Below are 16,121 nucleotides of genomic sequence, written 5' to 3' on the forward strand. Positions count from 1 at the left end.
TCTCTGCCTGTATCATATTTGAGTTAGTGGGTCAAAACACAGCATTATAACTAGTCTCTCTGTAGACACTATAACATTACCTACCACCCAGAGACTGGTACACTACTCTCTCTGTAGACACTATAACATTACCTACCACCCAGAGACTGGTACACTACTCTCTCTGTAGACACTATAACATTACCTACCACCCAGAGACTGGTACACTACTCTCTCTGTAGACACTATAACATTACCTACCACCCAGAGACTGGTACACTACTCTCTCTGTAGATACTATAACATTACCTACCACCCAGAGACTGGTACACTACTCTCTCTGTAGATACTATAACATTACCTACCACCCAGAGACTGGTACACTACTCTCTCTGTAGATACTATAACATTACCTACCACCCAGAGACTGGTACACTACTCTCTCTGTAGACACTATAACATTACCTACCACCCAGAGACTGGTACACTACTCTCTCTGTAGACACTATAACATTACCTACCACCCAGAGACTGGTACACTATTCTCTCTGTAGATACTATAACATTACCTACCACCCAGAGACTGGTACACTACTCTCTCTGTAGACACTATAACATTACCTACCACCCAGAGACTGGTACACTACTCTCTCTGTAGATACTATAACATTACCTACCACCCAGAGACTGGTACACTACTCTCTGTAGACACTATAACATTACCTACCACCCAGAGACTGGTACACTACTCTCTCTGTAGACACTATAACATTACCTACCACCCAGAGACTGGTACACTACTCTCTCTGTAGACACTATAACATTACCTACCACCCAGAGACTGGTACACTACTCTCTCTGTAGACACTATAACATTACCTACCACCCAGAGACTGGTACACTATTATCTCTGTAGATACTATAACATTACCTACCACCCAGAGACTGGTACACTACTCTCTCTGTAGACACTATAACATTACCTACCACCCAGAGACTGGTACACTATTCTCTCTGTAGACACTATAACATTACCTACCACCCAGAGACTGGTACACTACTCTCTCTGTAGACACTATAACATTACCTACCACCCAGAGACTGGTACACTATTCTCTCTGTAGACACTATAACATTACCTACCACCCAGAGACTGGTACACTATTCTCTCTGTAGACACTATAACATTACCTACCACCCAGAGACTGGTACACTACTCTCTCTGTAGATACTATAACATTACCTACCACCCAGAGACTGGTACACTACTCTCTGTAGACACTATAACATTACCTACCACCCAGAGACTGGTACACTACTCTCTCTGTAGACACTATAACATTACCTACCACCCAGAGACTGGTACACTACTCTCTGTAGACACTATAACATTACCTACCACCCAGAGACTGGTACACTACTCTCTCTGTAGACACTATAACATTACCTACCACCCAGAGACTGGTACACTACTCTCTCTGTAGACACTATAACATTACCTACCACCCAGAGACTGGTACACTACTCTCTCTGTAGACACTATAACATTACCTACCACCCAGAGACTGGTACACTACTCTCTCTGTAGACACTATAACATTACCTACCACCCAGAGACTGGTACACTACTCTCTCTGTAGACACTATAACATTACCTACCACCCAGAGACTGGTACACTACTCTCTCTGTAGACACTATAACATTACCTACCACCCAGAGACTGGTACACTACTCTCTCTGTAGACACTATAACATTACCTACCACCCAGAGACTGGTACACTACTCTCTCTGTAGACACTATAACATTACCTACCACCCAGAGACTGGTACACTACTCTCTGTAGACACTATAACATTACCTACCACCCAGAGACTGGTACACTACTCTCTCTATAGACACTATAACATTACCTACCACCCAGAGACTGGTACACTACTCTCTCTATAGACACTATAACATTACCTACCACCCAGAGACTGGTACACTACTCTCTCTGTAGACACTATAACATTACCTAACACCCAGAGACTGGTACACTACTCTCTCTGTAGACACTATAACATTACCTACCACCCAGAGACTGGTACACTACTCTCTCTGTAGACACTATAACATTACCTACCACCCAGAGACTGGTACACTACTCTCTCTGTAGACACTATAACATTACCTACCACCCAGAGACTGGTACACTACTCTCTCTGTAGACACTATAACATTACCTACCACCCAGAGACTGGTACACTACTCTCTGTAGACACTATAACATTACCTACCACCCAGAGACTGGTACACTACTCTCTCTGTAGACACTATAACATTACCTACCACCCAGAGACTGGTACACTACTCTCTCTGTAGACACTATAACATTACCTACCACCCAGAGACTGGTACACTACTCTCTCTGTAGACACTATAACATTACCTACCACCCAGAGACTGGTACACTACTCTCTCTGTAGACACTATAACATTACCTACCACCCAGAGACTGGTACACTACTCTCTCTGTAGACACTATAACATTACCTACCACCCAGAGACTGGTACACTACTCTCTCTGTAGACACTATAACATTACCTACCACCCAGAGACTGGTACACTACTCTCTCTGTAGACACTATAACATTACCTACCACCCAGAGACTGGTACACTACTCTCTCTGTAGACACTATAACATTACCTACCACCCAGAGACTGGTACACTACTCTCTCTGTAGACACTATAACATTACCTACCACCCAGAGACTGGTACACTACTCTCTCTGTAGACACTATAACATTACCTACCACCCAGAGACTGGTACACTACTCTCTGTAGACACTATAACATTACCTACCACCCAGAGACTGGTACACTACTCTCTCTGTAGACACTATAACATTACCTACCACCCAGAGACTGGTACACTACTCTCTGTAGACACTATAACATTACCTACCACCCAGAGACTGGTACACTACTCTCTCTGTAGACACTATAACATTACCTACCACCCAGAGACTGGTACACTACTCTCTCTGTAGACACTATAACATTACCTACCACCCAGAGACTGGTACACTACTCTCTCTGTAGACACTATAACATTACCTACCACCCAGAGACTGGTACACTACTCTCTGTAGACACTATAACATTACCTACCACCCAGAGACTGGTACACTACTCTCTGTAGACACTATAACATTACCTACCACCCAGAGACTGGTACACTACTCTCTGTAGACACTATAACATTACCTACCACCCAGAGACTGGTACACTACTCTCTCTAGACACTATAACATTACCTACCACCCAGAGACTGGTACACTACTCTCTCTGTAGACACTATAACATTACCTACCACCCAGAGACTGGTACACTACTCTCTCTGTAGACACTATAACATTACCTACCACCCAGAGACTGGTACACTACTCTCTCTGTAGACACTATAACATTACCTACCACCCAGAGACTGGTACACTACTCTCTCTGTAGACACTATAACATTACCTACCACCCAGAGACTGGTACACTACTCTCTCTGTAGACACTATAACATTACCTACCACCCAGAGACTGGTACACTACTCTCTCTGTAGACACTATAACATTACCTACCACCCAGAGACTGGTACACTACTCTCTCTGTAGACACTATAACATTACCTACCACCCAGAGACTGGTACACTACTCTCTCTGTAGACACTATAACATTACCTACCACCCAGAGACTGGTACACTACTCTCTCTGTAGACACTATAACATTACCTACCACCCAGAGACTGGTACACTACTTCTCTCTGTAGACACTATAACATTACCTACCACCCAGAGACTGGTACACTACTATTCTCTCTGTAGACACTATAACATTACCTACCACCCAGAGACTGGTACACTATTCTCTCTGTAGACACTATAACATTACCTACCACCCAGAGACTGGTACACTATTCTCTCTGTAGACACTATAACATTACCTACCACCCAGAGACTGGTACACTACCACCCAGAGACTTCTCTGTAGACACTATAACATTACCTACCACCCAGAGACTGGTACACTACTCTCTCTGTAGACACTATAACATTACCTACCACCCAGAGACTGGTACACTACTCTCTCTGTAGACACTATAACATTACCTACCACCCAGAGACTGGTACACTACTCTCTCTGTAGACACTATAACATTACCTACCACCCAGAGACTGGTACACTACTCTCTCTGTAGACACTATAACATTACCTACCACCCAGAGACTGGTACACTACTCTCTCTGTAGACACTATAACATTACCTACCACCCAGAGACTGGTACACTACTCTCTGTAGACACTATAACATTACCTACCACCCAGAGACTGGTACACTACTCTCTCTGTAGACACTATAACATTACCTACCACCCAGAGACTGGTACACTACTCTCTCTGTAGACACTATAACATTACCTACCACCCAGAGACTGGTACACTACTCTCTCTGTAGACACTATAACATTACCTACCACCCAGAGACTGGTACACTACTCTCTCTGTAGACACTATAACATTACCTACCACCCAGAGACTGGTACACTGGTACACTCTCTCTGTAGACACTATAACATTACCTACCACCCAGAGACTGGTACACTACTCTCTCTGTAGACACTATAACATTACCTACCACCCAGAGACTGGTACACTACTCTCTCTGTAGACACTATAACATTACCTACCACCCAGAGACTGGTAGACACTATAACACTACCACCCAGAGACTCTACTCTGTAGACACTATAACATTACCTACCACCCAGAGACTGGTACACTACTCTCTGTAGACACTATAACATTACCTACCACCCAGAGACTGGTACACTACTCTCTGTAGACACTATAACATTACCTACCACCCAGAGACTGGTACACTACTCTCTCTGTAGACACTATAACATTACCTACCACCCAGAGACTGGTACACTACTCTCTGTAGACACTATAACATTACCTACCACCCAGAGACTGGTACACTACTCTCTGTAGACACTATAACATTACCTACCACCCAGAGACTGGTACACTACTGGTACACTACTCTCTGTAGACACTATAACATTACCTACCACCCAGAGACTGGTACACTACTCTCTCTGTAGACACTATAACATTACCTACCACCCAGAGACTGGTACACTACTCTCTCTGTAGACACTATAACATTACCTACCACCCAGAGACTGGTACACTACTCTCTCTGTAGACACTATAACATTACCTACCACCCAGAGACTGGTACACTACTCTCTCTGTAGACACTATAACATTACCTACCACCCAGAGACTGGTACACTACTCTCTCTGTAGACACTATAACATTACCTACCACCCAGAGACTGGTACACTACTCTCTCTGTAGACACTATAACATTACCTACCACCCAGAGACTGGTACACTACTCTCTCTGTAGACACTATAACATTACCTACCACCCAGAGACTGGTACACTACTCTCTCTGTAGACACTATAACATTACCTACCACCCAGAGACTGGTACACACTATAACATTACTACCACCCAGAGACTGGTACACTACTCTCTCTGTAGACACTATAACATTACCTACCACCCAGAGACTGGTACACATTAGACACTATAACATTACCTACCACCCAGAGACTGGTACACTACTCTCTCTGTAGACACTATAACATTACCTACCACCCAGAGACTGGTACACTACTCTCTCTGTAGACACTATAACATTACCTACCACCCAGAGACTGGTACACTACTCTCTGTAGACACTATAACATTACCTACCACCCAGAGACTGGTACACTCTCTCTGTACCACCCAGACTCTCTCTGTAGACACTATAACATTACCTACCACCCAGAGACTGGTACACTACTCTCTCTGTAGACACTATAACATTACCTACCACCCAGAGACTGGTACACTACTCTCTCTGTAGACACTATAACATTACCTACCACCCAGAGACTGGTACACTACTCTCTCTGTAGACACTATAACATTACCTACCACCCAGAGACTGGTACACTACTCTCTCTGTAGACACTATAACATTACCTACCACCCAGAGACTGGTACACTACTCTCTGTAGACACTATAACATTACCTACCACCCAGAGACTGGTAGAGACACTATAACATTACCTACCACCCAGAGACTGGTACACTACTCTCTCTGTAGACACTATAACATTACCTACCACCCAGAGACTGGTACACTACTCTCTCTGTAGACACTATAACATTACCTACCACCCAGAGACTGGTACACTACTCTCTCTGTAGACACTATAACATTACCTACCACCCAGAGACTGGTACACTACTCTCTCTGTAGACACTATAACATTACCTACCACCCAGAGACTGGTACACTGCTCTCTCTGTAGACACTATAACATTACCTACCACCCAGAGACTGGTACACTACCTCTCTGTAGACACTATAACATTACCTACCACCCAGAGACTGGTACACTACTCTCTCTGTAGACACTATAACATTACCTACCACCCAGAGACTGGTACACTACTCTCTGTAGACACTATAACATTACCTACCACCCAGAGACTGGTACACTACTCTCTCTGTAGACACTATAACATTACCTACCACCCAGAGACTGGTACACTACTCTCTCTGTAGACACTATAACATTACCTACCACCCAGAGACTGGTACACTACTCTCTCTGTAGACACTATAACATTACCTACCACCCAGAGACTGGTACACTACTCTCTCTGTAGACACTATAACATTACCTACCACCCAGAGACTGGTACACTACTCTCTCTGTAGACACTATAACATTACCTACCACCCAGAGACTGGTACACTACTCTCTCTGTAGACACTATAACATTACCTACCACCCAGAGACTGGTACACTACTCTCTCTGTAGACACTATAACATTACCTACCACCCAGAGACTGGTACACTACTCTCTCTGTAGACACTATAACATTACCTACCACCCAGAGACTGGTACACTACTCTCTCTGTAGACACTATAACATTACCTACCACCCAGAGACTGGTACACTACTCTCTCTGTAGACACTATAACATTACCTACCACCCAGAGACTGGTACACTACTTCTCTCTGTAGACACTATAACATTACCTACCACCCAGAGACTGGTACACTACTCTCTCTGTAGACACTATAACATTACCTACCACCCAGAGACTGGTACCTACCACTACCAGAGACTGGTACACTACTCTCTCTGTAGACACTATAACATTACCTACCACCCAGAGACTGGTACACTACTCTCTCTGTAGACACTATAACATTACCTACCACCCAGAGACTGGTACACTGCTTTCTGTAGACACTATAACATTACCTACCACCCAGAGACTGGTACACTACTCTCTCTGTAGACACTATAACATTACCTACCACCCAGAGACTGGTACACTACTCTCTCTGTAGACACTATAACATTACCTACCACCCAGAGACTGGTACACTACTCTCTCTATAGACACTATAACATTACCTACAACCCAGAGACTGGTACACTACTCTCTCTGTAGACACTATAACATTACCTACCACCCAGAGACTGGTACACTACTCTCTCTGTAGACACTATAACATTACCTACCACCCAGAGACTGGTACACTACTCTCTCTGTAGATACTATAACATTACCTACCACCCAGAGACTGGTACACTACTCTCTCTGTAGACACTATAACATTACCTACCACCCAGAGACTGGTACACTACTCTCTCTGTAGACACTATAACATTACCTACCACCCAGAGACTGCTCAAGGCTACACAGGAGACACTCAATATGCACACACACACACACACACACACACACACACACACACACACTTACACTCAGATGGTCTCTATGTTTCCTAGCAGAGGTGAGGCCAAATGCACTCTCACTATAATGGACATTGGGACTGTGAGTCTGGGGTGTGTGTGTGTGTGTGTGTGTGTGTGTGTGTGTGTGTGTGTGTGTGTGTGTGTGTGTGTGTGTGTGTGTGTGTGTGTGTGTGTGTGTCACCCATTGCTGTCTGCAGTAGGAGTGTTATAGTGTATCTGTATCTTGTGTCCAGTACATAAACTCAGTGTATCGTCAAACCTTCCTCCTCTTCTGGTCTCTAACCTGGGTGGGTCGAGCCCTGAATGCTGATTGGCTGACAGCTGTGGTATATCAGACCGTATTCCACGGGTATGACAAAACATTTATTTGTACTGCTCTAATTATGTTGGTAACCAGTTTATAATAGCAATAAGGCACCTCGGGGGTTTGTGGTATATGGCCAATGTAGCACGGCTAAGGGCTGTATCCAGGCACTCCACGTTGCGTCGTGTCTAAGAACAGCCCTTAGCCGTGGTATATTGACCATATACCACACCTCCTCGTGCCTTATTGCTTAATGACACTTCATCCACACTAGAGGTCAACTCAGGGTCATGATTTAATACCGTTCACATCAACTCCACCGTCATGTGGAGAAGATCTAGCTCATCAAAATCCTTTTATCTCTCAGCACAAACTGTGTGAATCACAGGCCCAGAACACCGTGAGTTACTTCACGCGGCGGAGGGATATCGACAGGGGCCCTATATTTACTGTGTGCCCCACTACCTATTAACGTGTCATGATACGGACATAAAGCTGAGTGATGCGTTTCTGGTGTGGACAACGTAGGGACCTTGGCCTGTATCCCAAATGGCCCCCGACCTCCTATTTAGTGCACTGCTTCTACAACAGTAGGGCATTAAATAGAAAAAAAAGTGTGTCATTTGAGACGTTGGCCTGGACAGGGTGTTATTTAGGAGGTAGTGAAGATACTGCAAAGTGCTGTCCGACTCAGAAGTCTTCTGGTATCCATCTTGTTGTGGTACGATTTCCCAGTCGTATACTGTAAGTCATTGGTATACAAAGTATACAATGTTAAAGCCCCCATGCAGTCTGTGTCATTTTCTTTTAAAATCCTCATTGTATCTCTAATATTTAATGAAAATAACTTCAACATGTATGTATGTAGCCTCCCTTGGCCCTTGAAATGCTCAGTCTGATTGTCTGTGGGGATGTTAGGAAACACGTTTGAAGATATTTAGACACAGCCCTGATTGTCTGATAGGATGGTCTAGACCCCACCCCTTACCTAGATGAACAGTCATTGGTCTATAGTCCCAGTCGGTATTAGATAGAACGTTGCGGGTCCAACCGCCTGTGAGGAAACAACATCCTGTGGTTACCTAGGTTACCCCATTGTCTCACTGCAAAAACTTGACCTTTAAAATAAAAAAAAGCATATTTAAGTACGTCTCAAGATTACTGTTGTGTTGGATAGATGGCAGAAGGTTATGCACAGGGTGTGTGTTAGATAGATGGCAGAAGGTTATGCACAGGGTGTGTGTTAGATAGATGGCAGAAGGTTATGCACAGGGTGTGTGTTGGATAGGCAGCAGAAGGTTATGCACAGGGTGTGTGGGTTTAAATGATCAGGTTGTGCGTCCTCTTTGGTTTTATGGAATGTTAATTAACCGTCTCTTGGAGTTGCCATCCTGTACACTGTCGTGTCCCTTATTCAAGAGTGTCCCTTGTACACTGTCATGTCCCTTATTCAGGAGTGTCCCTTGTACACTGTCATGTCCCTTATTCAGGAGTGTCCCTTGTACACTGTCGTGTCCCTTATTCAAGAGTGTCCCTTGTACACTGTCGTGTCCCTTGTACACTGTCGTGTCCCTTATTCAAGAGTGTCCCTTGTACACTGTCGTGTCCCTTATTCAAGTGTCCCTTGTACACTGTCGTGTCCCTTATTCAAGAGTGTCCCTTGTACACTGTCATGTCCCTTATTCAAGAGTGTCCCTTGTACACTGTCGTGTCCCTTATTCAAGTGTCCCTTGTACACTGTCGTGTCCCTTATTCAAGAGTGTCCCTTGTACACTGTCGTGTCCTTTATTCAAGTGTCCCTTGTACACTGTCGTGTCCCTTATTCAAGAGTGTCCCTTGTACACTGTCATGTCCCTTATTCAAGAGTGTCCCTTGTACACTGTCGTGTCCCTTATTCAAGTGTCCCTTGTACACTGTCATGTCCCTTATTCAGGAGTGTCCCTTGTACACTGTCGTGTCCCTTATTCAAGAGTGTCCCTTGTACACTGTCATGTCCTTTATTCAGGAGTGTCCCTTGTACACTGTCGTGTCCTTTATTCAAGAGTGTCCCTTGTACACTGTCGTGTCCTTTATTCAAGAGTGTCCCTTGTACACTGTCGTGTCCCTTATTCAAGTGTCCCTTGTACACTGTCGTGTCCCTTATTCAAGAGTGTCCCTTGTACACTGTCATGTCCCTTATTCAGGAGTGTCCCTTGTACACTGTCATGTCCCTTATTCAAGAGTGTCCCTTGCACTCTCTTTTCTCTGTATATATCAATGATGTTGCTCTTGCTGCGGGCGATTCGCTGATCCACCTCTACGCAGACGACACCATTCTGTATACCTCTGGCCCTTCCTTGGACACTGTGCTATCTAACCTCCAAACGAGCTTCAATGCCATACAACACTCCTTCTATGGCCTCGAACTGCTCTTAAACGCTAGTAAAACCAAATGCATGCTTTTCAACCGTTCGCTGCCTGCACCCGCACGCCCGAGTAGCATCACCACCCTGGATGGTTCCGACCTAGAATATGTGGACATCTAAGTACCTAGGTGTCTGGCTAGACTGTAAACTCTCCTTCCAGACTCATATCAAACATCTCCAATGTAAAATCAAATCTAGAGTCGGCTTTCTATTCCGCAACAAAGCCTCCTTCACTCACGCCGCCAACCTTACCCTAGTAAAACTGACTATCCTACCGATCCTCGACTTCGGCGATATCATCTACAAAATAGCTTCCAACACTCTACTTAGCAAACTGGATGCAGTTTATCACAGTGCCATCCGTTTTGTCACTAAAGCACCTTATACCACCCACCACTGCGACCTGTATGCTCTAGTCGGCTGGCCCTCGCTACATATTCGTCGCCAGACCCACTGGCTCCAGGTAATCTACAAGTCAATGCTAGGTAAAGCTCCGCCTTATCTCAGTTCACTGGTCACGATGGCAACACCCACCCGTAGCACGCACTCCAGCAGGTGTATCTCACTGATCCTCCCTAAAGCCAACACCTCATTTGGCCGCCTTTCCTTCCAGTTCTCTGCTGCCTGTGACTGGAACGAATTGCAAAAATCGCTGAAGTTGGAGACTTTTATCTCCCTCACCAACTTTAAACATCTGCTATCTGAGCAGCTAACCGATCGCTGCCGCTGTAGATAGTACATCGGTAAATAGCCCACCCAATTTACCTACCCCATCCCCATACTGTTTTTATTTATTTACTTTTCTGCTCTTTTGCACACCAATATCTCTACCTGCACATGACCATCTGATCATTTATCACTCCAGTGTTAATCTGCTAAATTGTAACTATTCGCCTACCTCCTCATGCCTTTTGCACACAATGTATATAGACTCTTTTTTTTCTTTTTTTCTACTGTGTTATTGACTTGTTAATTGTTTACTCCATGTGTAACTCTGTCGTCTGTTCACACTGCTATGCTTTATCTTGGCCAGGTCGCAGTTGTAAATGAGAACTTGTTCTCAACTAGCCTACCTGGTAAAATAAAGGTGAAATAAAATAGAATAAACACTGTCATGTCCCTTATTCAAGAGTGTCCCTTGTACACTGTCGTGTCCCTTATTCAAGAGTGTCCCTTGTACACTGTCGTGTCCCTTATTCAAGTGTCCCTTGTACACTGTCATGTCCCTTATTCAAGAGTGTCCCTTGTACACTGTCGTGTCCCTTATTCAAGTGTCCCTTGTACACTGTCGTGTCCCTTATTCAAGAGTGTCCCTTGTACACTGTCGTGTCCCTTATTCAAGTGTCCCTTGTACACGGTCGTGTCCCTTATTTATTTTCTGCCTCTGTCTCTCTTGCTCTCTGTCAGTGTCTGTCTTTGTCTCTATGTGTCTCTCTCTCTGTATGTCTCTTTTTCTCTACCTGTGTCTCTCCATTAAGCGACGACCTCAGCTGACCTTCAGCGGTGTTAATTTGAATGAATGCATCAGTGCAGATAATCATCCCTCTGTGTACACACACACACACATTACAGCAGGACCTACAGTCAACACAGTCATCTCATAACCTGCCTTTTGTCAATTCATCTACATAACAGCAATATTCATGACTTTATATTAAGTTTACACATTAAAATATACATTCTATCTCCTGACAGCTCAATGGAACCTGATATGATGTTCTCTGCTTCACTGAAGATTCACATTTTATTTCCAGAATGTCTGCATTGCATTCCAGAATATCTCCATTGTCTTCTAGAATGACTCCATTCTATTCTAGAATGGTTCTAGGACCATTCATTTGTCCTCCGGTGTGTTTTTTCCCCTCCAAAATGAGCAATTGTCATCATCTTGCAGTGTTCTAGTGCTGTAGATAAGTCTGTTCTGCTGCCAGCAGGGAGTCTGCAAAAAAATTAAAAGGATTTTAAAACTGGAAAACTGCCAAGCTGTTTTTTTTTCATTCTAAATTGTGTGAGGAATTGAACTAAAAATACTGCGGTGATGAACTTAAAGTCGAGTCACTGCGGCAGCACACACACACACACACACACACACACACACACACACACACACACACACACACACACACACACACAACGTTTGTCACGCATGCACTCAAACACACACAGAAGTGTTGACACGTGCAAACATCACACACACACTTCTGTGTGGTGCCCACAGATAGCGCCTGTTAATGTTAAGGTCAGGCGTTGCCGAGGGACTGACTCGTTCTGCTGTACACAAGTGTTTGATCACACACACACAAACTCACACAAACTCACACACACACACAGAGGAGCAGTGTTTGATCAGCCAGTTGTAGATTAGAGCTGACCGCAGAGTACTCTTACACAGAGGACGGGAATATAGAGCTAGATTAACTAGAATGGACATAGTAGAAATATAATACAGAGCTAGATTAACTAGAATGGACATAGTACAAATATAATATAGAGCTAGAAGGGACATAGTAGAGACATAATATAGAGCTAGATTAACTAGAATGGACATAGTAGAGACAGAATATAGAGCTAGATTAACTAGAGAGGACATAGTAGAGAAATAATAGACATGTTAACTAGAAGGGACAGGTAGAGAGAATTTCGAGCTAGATTAACTAGAAGAGACATACTGGAGACAGCATATAGAGCTAGATTAACTAGAAAGGACATAGTTGAGACAGATTATAGAGCTAGATTAACTAGAAAAGACAAAGCAGAGATAGAATATAGATCTAGATTAACTAGTGTGACTGTGTATGTGGAGATAGATTAACTAGAAGGGACATAGAGACACTACTGGGCAATCTAACTCTCTCCACTCATGCTAGGTTTTCAAGTGGGTAAATCAGCCTTTTAGTCCCAAATGTCATCCTATTGCCTATACAGCAGTAGTGCACGATATAGGGAATAAGTAGTGCACTATACAGGGAATAAGTAGTGCACTATACAGGGAATAAGTAGTGCACTATACAGGGAACAGGGTGTAATTTGATACTGGGACTAAGGCTCAGTGGAGAAGAAGGCCACATGCAGGGAGAACCTCCGAAAAGACAACGGCAGCAGCCTTAGGACGAGCAGAAGTCTGGTCCAAACCAGAGCCATGTGTTGAGAGAGTTGGGACATTGAGGATTCTGCATTATGATAAATGTACATGACACGTCAACATTCTATGGCAGCGATGTTGGCTCCCTAATTAACATCACATGGAAGATATTTAAATAATACTATGTCACAGAGAGTCTGGAATTAGAACACAACACTCTGGTCAAAACGATGTAACATAGCCAGTAACATAGCCAGTAACATAGCCAGTATACGACCTGCCTCGACCGTAGTAACTTGTGTTAGATTAAGTTTAGTTCATATACGCTATACTCTGCAGTATAGTTTACTGAAGTTGACATTATTTTGTCATGTCTTGTCATATTATGTCTTGTTCCTGTTCTTTCTCTTCACTCTGTCTCCCTCTGCTGGTCGTAATTAGGTTACCTTCTCTTTCTCTCCTCCTCCAGCTGTTCCTCATCTCCTCTAACTACCTCGTTCACCCTTTTCCCACCTGTTCCCTTTTTCCCTCTGATTAGGTCTCTATTTCTCTCTCTGTTCCTGCTTCTTTCTTTGTCAGATTCTCGTTTGAGTTTCTCATGCCAGAAACAAACTATCGTCTCGTTTGCTTCACCCTTGTCCCGTCCTGTCGGAATCTGCCTGGCAAGTGCATCCTGTACTCAGCTAACTGTCTTATCGTTTGTACTGTGTCCAGTTCATCTCATGCTACGTGAGATCAGGTACCTCTGTTCCTCTACGACCCGCGCCTACCCAGAGAGACCTGCAGCCTGTCGCCGCTAACCCAGCTATTCTCCTCTGCTGCTAAGAAGGGGACTCTAACCCAGCTATTCTCCTCTGCTGCTAAGAAGGGGACTCTAACCCAGCTATTCTCCTCTGCTGCTAAGAAGGGGACTCTACCCAGCTATTCTCCTCTGCTGCTAAGAAGGGGACTCTAACCCAGCTATTCTCCTCTGCTGCTAAGAAGGGGACTCTAACCCAGCTATTCTCCTCTGCTGCTAAGAAGGGGACTCTACCCAGCTATTCTCCTCTGCTGCTAAGAAGGGGACTCTAACCCAGCTATTCTCCTCTGCTGCTAAGAAAGGGACTCTAACCCAGCTATTCTCCTCTGCTGCTAAGAAGGGGACTCTACCCAGCTATTCTCCTCTGCTGCTAAGAAGGGGACTCTAACCCAGCTATTCTCCTCTGCTGCTAAGAAGGGGACTCTAACCCAGCTATTCTCCTCTGCTGCTAAGAAGGGGACTCTAACCCAGCTATTCTCCTCTGCTGCTAAGAAGGGGACTCTAACCCAGCTATTCTCCTCTGCTGCTAAGAAGGGGACTATTCTCTCCTCTGCTGCTAAGAAGGGGACTCTAACCCAGCTATTCTCCTCTGCTGCTAAGAAGGGGACTCTAACCCAGCTATTCTCCTCTGCTGCTAAGAAGGGGACTCTAACCCAGCTATTCTCCTCTGCTGCTCTAACCCAGCTATTCTCCTCTGCTGCTAAGAAGGGACTCTAACCCAGCTATTCTCCTCTGCTGCTAAGAAGGGGACTCTACCCAGCTATTCTCCTCTGCTGCTAAGAAGGTGACTCTAACCCAGCTATTCTCCTCTGCTGCTAAGAAGGGGACTCTAACCCAGCTATTCTCCTCTGCTGCTAAGGGGACTCTAACCCTGCTATTCTCCTCTGCTGCTAAGAAGGGGACTCTAACCCAGCTATTCTCCTCTGCTGCTAAGAAGGGGACTCTAACCCAGCTATTCTCCTCAGCTGCTAAGAAGGGGACTCTAACCCAGCTATTCTCCTCAGCTGCTAAGAAGGGGACTCTACCCAGCTATTCTCCTCTGCTGCTAAGAAGGGGACTCTAACCCAGCTATTCTCCTCTGCTGCTAAGAAGGGGACTCTAACCCAGCTATTCTCCTCTGCTGCTAAGAAGGGGACTCTACCCAGCTATTCTCCTCTGCTGCTAAGAAGGGGACTCTTTTGTAATTATCAGAAGGACTTTTTGTTTCATTTGTCGCCCTCTCTGCGGGTTGTCTATTTTTCCATTATCTACATCTGAAGAGGATCTATTTCTTCCCTGTGTTTACATTAAAGGACTCTGTTTTTGTTAAACCGCTTTTGGGTCCTCACTCAAGTGCATAACATATTTCCTCATGCTTGGCCATACTGGGGTAGAGAAGTATCGATTTCACAAAGACCTTTCACAGTATAACATTCACAATATCAATTGAACCCCACCATGATGGTGATATTAATGAATGTTAATATTATTTAACAGCCTCTTTATATAGTGCCTCTGATTTACAAATAGAAATGTCAAAGAAGTTAAATAGCTCTATTGTCCAAGATACCTCAACGACGTATAGACTCTCCTTGCACTGCTTTGGCAATATAACATATAACAGACTGTATGGTTATATTATATCACTACCTATAACAGACTGTATGGTTATATTATATCA

General features: G+C 44.3%; 1 protein-coding gene across 1 annotated transcript in view; it reads left to right on the forward strand.

Moving 5' to 3' along the window:
• The window catches only part of LOC115115415 (up-regulator of cell proliferation-like), a 492,735-nt gene that overhangs the window by 145,579 nt on the left and 331,035 nt on the right, over positions 1 to 16,121 (forward strand). The gene's annotated exons all lie outside the window — the stretch shown is intronic.

The sequence above is a fragment of the Oncorhynchus nerka genome, linkage group LG18, assembly GCF_034236695.1.
Source record: "Oncorhynchus nerka isolate Pitt River linkage group LG18, Oner_Uvic_2.0, whole genome shotgun sequence".
NCBI lineage: Eukaryota > Metazoa > Chordata > Actinopteri > Salmoniformes > Salmonidae > Oncorhynchus > Oncorhynchus nerka.